The 4,062-nt window shown below is 41.9% G+C and overlaps 1 long non-coding RNA gene across 1 annotated transcript; it reads right to left on the reverse strand.

Annotated features, from left to right (window-relative positions):
• Window positions 1-826: 826 nt before the first annotated feature.
• On the reverse strand, window positions 827-1,429 carry LOC120974474 (uncharacterized). Its single transcript, XR_005769869.2, has 2 exons — window positions 1,266-1,429; window positions 827-1,087 (listed from the first exon to the last, which is right to left on the reverse strand). It is a non-coding gene; the product is annotated as an uncharacterized lncRNA (long non-coding RNA).
• Between the last annotated feature and the right edge of the window lie 2,633 nt (window positions 1,430-4,062).

Consider the following 4,062-nt stretch of genomic DNA (forward strand, 5'->3'; position numbering starts at 1 on the left):
AACCATGAGTTTTATCACTAGTAGAGTTGATGGTTTAATTATTTAATTTGTATTGATACCATCTCACAAAGCTCGGAGTTTAGCCTAAATCATATCTTTATTTTCTTAACTAATTGATTCATGCAAGACCGAAATTTTAAACCCTTCTCAAATGTTGCTAGGAATATAATTACCTACCTAATAGATTGTTGATTCGAATATTTCGGTTTCCGGTCCAAGTCTGCCCCGTTTCCGATTTGAATATGCGGTCCGGTATATCCGCATTTGAGTCCACAACCCATCAATATCGGCTCCGCTATGGATCCAAGAAAATAATATGGTAAAGAATATGGTATGAGATAAATCTATTCTGATCCATTTACACTACAAAGGGTTTACAAAACGAATGTTCTCCTCATTATTCCATTTGACCGCGGTCACTAAGGAGCGCACCAGACTTATAAGAGTTCCATTTTCATCTTTGAAAAATAATAGTTGTGTGCCAATTTTATGGCCTCCTCTTTCATATCTCTATAATTCATACATAAAAATCATATTAGTTAGGCTCACACATCTTCTTTGTTCACTTGGTGTTAGTTCAGAAAATCAGGGAGCGAGTCTCATGATCTAAGAAATTCTTGTTGTTGCGGATATATTTGCTATGCAACGAGTCACTAAGAACACATCATTTTTGCAACACACACTTTACCAGGCTGACAAATTAGGGTTCACGGTCACATGAATCTAATATTTCTAGCATGCGACTTTTTAGAACATTGGCATGAGTTAGGTATTCATGTGTGTGTTTTGAGCCAAAACATAAAGACAACCTGGCAGAGTCACAAAATTTACCACTCATCATTATTAGTTCTTCTTGCTAAATAATCTTATTAATTGCTACAACACATCCTCCACAGCCTTAACATGTTTCTTCTTCAACACTCTTTTTTGCAAAAACAAAGTACCATAATTTTTTTTGTTTTGACAATAACTTCACACTCCCCTTGGGTAAAGCTCTCCTTGCGGCAGGCCACAACACATTCAGCCTGATCACAACGTGAAGCGGTATATGTCCCACTGAGCTCTTTGCACGTCTTGGCCTCTGAACCTACAAAACAATAATCAAAATATGGTGCATGAAAAACCAGATCCTACAATATTCTGAAGGGACAAAAGAAAAGAATGTAAGTAATGTAGTATAATTTACACATATGGCTAGCAAACGTATAGACCATACATTGAGGAAGTGCATTGTTCTTGCAGGGATTATTCTTAAAAATATTTACCAGGAACTAAGTGGAGTGGCATGAGGAGCAGAAAACATAGCATGATTGTCATATTGAGGGTTCCCATGTCTCAAGTAATATACCGTCAGAAGGAAAGTAAGAGAGCAGACAAAAGATGCACATCCAAATGGTCTATGCCATCTCTTATAGCCATGGATGATGATATCTGAAGAAAACTAAAAGTCAAAGATATGACATATCTCGTGTATTCAAGATATGTGTGAAAAATAAAAGTCAATGATATGACATATCTCGTGTCTTCAATATATGTGTGACACGGTGTTGATATCTCTACTCCTAATGGAGCACTTGTTAGCCTGGTACTCCGGTTTTATTCGTCTCACCACCCCTCCCACTGATTTTTCCCTTTCTCATTAAAAAACTAAATCTCATTAAAGGGAGATCTTGTTTCGTGCTTGCTTTGGCACGTGGGTTGATTCATTTTAATCATGCAAATAAATAGGTAATTAAGGATTTAGAAATCACACCATATATACGAGATCACCTTCCTAAAATATAAACATAATATTTTTCTTGATAACCTTCCAAAACAAAATGAGATCTTTCTCAATAAGAAATCATTAATCCCGCGTACTATGTCATTTATTATTATCATTGTCTCTACTATTAATTGAGAATCACAAGTTTCCTAATATCACAAACATAATATATATTTTTCTTATGGCCGCACGCATCTGCGCGCCCCCGCGGAGGGACGCCGTGCGGGACACCATGGAGCACGCCGTAGCCGGGCCTGATGTCAGGGCGATACTCAAGAATGTCAGGGCGTGCATCACAGCGTCGAGGACGGCCATGGCGGAAGGTGGGTCGTCAGAACGCCATGTACATACGTTCATGGACGAGGTCATATTATATTTCTCATCAGTCATACAGAAAGCCAGACATGCTACATTCTAAAATCAAGTGTGGCCATGCAAATGTTAAGAAATTCGTTAAAAAAATATGTGCTACAATACTCAGTAGTCATCGTCGTTCGTAATAGCCATTCATGCAAAATCTCTACTCCTAATGGAGCAGTTGGTAGTCTGGTCACTGGTACAACGAGCTGCTATACAAACGGTTTTTAACCCCTTCCCACGATGACATTTTAAACCGTTGCCAGTGAGTGTGGGCGATTAGGGGGGGGGTCCTTCCCACATGACCCAGAAACCGTCGGGGATAGGGAGCCATGATGCATACAGTTGTCCCTATAAAACAGTTTCTGATATCTCGAATATCCCAAACGCTCCATCCTTGCTACTCGTTTGCGCTGGCATTACCATTGAAGTCAGTATTCTATGGTGCTACGTTTACGATGTGCGGCCCATCACACACATTTCACGAGTATAGAACGTGTATGATAAGAACAAAATCGCACACATTCACTTTACCCGAATCATATGCGATAACTAATTAAGACGATTAGCTTATCATCGTACAAGTGTCGGATAGGATTACGAAACGTCGGACCGTCATAACAGTGTCGTACATGATACTATCGCACACGCTATTCTTTGGTGCAACGTTTACAATGCGTACCACATGAGAAACAGTTCTTGATTGTAAATCGTGTATGATAAGGCAACTATCACAAACATTTAGTTTGCTTGCACCATTTGTGATATTGTCTGACATCACACACGCTTTGCAAACGGCAACTATGTGCATGCTTGCACACGTTTCCTCTCTGTGAACCGTGTCGGATTATGGTGTATATCACACACATTTGTGTTTTACTGACCGTGTGCGCCGTAACGACCTACAGAGCATAATTTCACCCTAATTTAATTGCTGCTATTTAAAATTGTACCTAATTTGAATTTGAATTTGAAAGTATGCTATAACTTTATTCATATCCATAAGGTTCAAACAACCAATGCATTATTCAACTCGCAGGTACATATGTTCAAGAATTACATAAGCACCAAATAAAGAATAATGAACCACATTTGTATACTTGTACTATTAAAGACAGTAAAGAAAGAGGTGAAATACATTCTGGTTGCTGAACAAGGTGAAGCGAAATGCCCATATTGTGCCCTCCTCCATGCAGAAGGCACCACTACAAAAAAAAGACACATTCGTGACATTTTGGGCCGAACGAATTTTTTTCTGTCATACATATGACACTTCTATGGCGATAATTGTGACAAAACCCGGTATCATCATAGATGTGGTGGGCTCCTACTTCTATGACAAAAAATCATGACAGAAAATGGGCTTTTCATCCTGGGCGGGTCGGAGACGCAGCTGCGTGACATTCTTTGGGCCGTCCATGACGGAAAAACCATGGTAGAAGCGAGGGGGAGGAAAATTTCGGGGAGTTCCCGGTTACGGTGGGAGGACGGGGGCCGAGCGATGCGCGTTTCTCTTGTACACGTTCACGCGTGTGTGCGAGGCGTTGGCTCTAACTGAACCCGAGCGAGGCGTTGGGCTCTAACTGAACCCGAGCGATTGCACTGCAGGCTACGCGTTACTGAACCCGAGCGATCGATCGATGGCTGTTAACTGAACCCGATCGAGCGATTCCTTCGCTACTGCTGCTAACTGAAGCCGATCGATGCTGCCTCTGGGATGAACAGTGAGTGTTGCGGGGGGGGGGGGGTTGGATGAACAGTGAGCGGTGGCGTTGCCTCTGGATGAACAGGACCCCGTGGTGTGGTGGAGGGCTGGATGAACAGTAGACGGTGGAGGGGTTCCCGTGGAGGGGTGGTTGAACAGGACCCCGTGGTGTGGAGGGCTGGATGAACAGTAGACGGTGGAGGGGTGCCCGTGGATGGGTGGTTGAACAGGCCCC

Source organism: Aegilops tauschii, chromosome 2 (assembly GCF_002575655.3).
Source record: "Aegilops tauschii subsp. strangulata cultivar AL8/78 chromosome 2, Aet v6.0, whole genome shotgun sequence".
Taxonomy (NCBI): Eukaryota; Viridiplantae; Streptophyta; class Magnoliopsida; order Poales; family Poaceae; genus Aegilops; species Aegilops tauschii.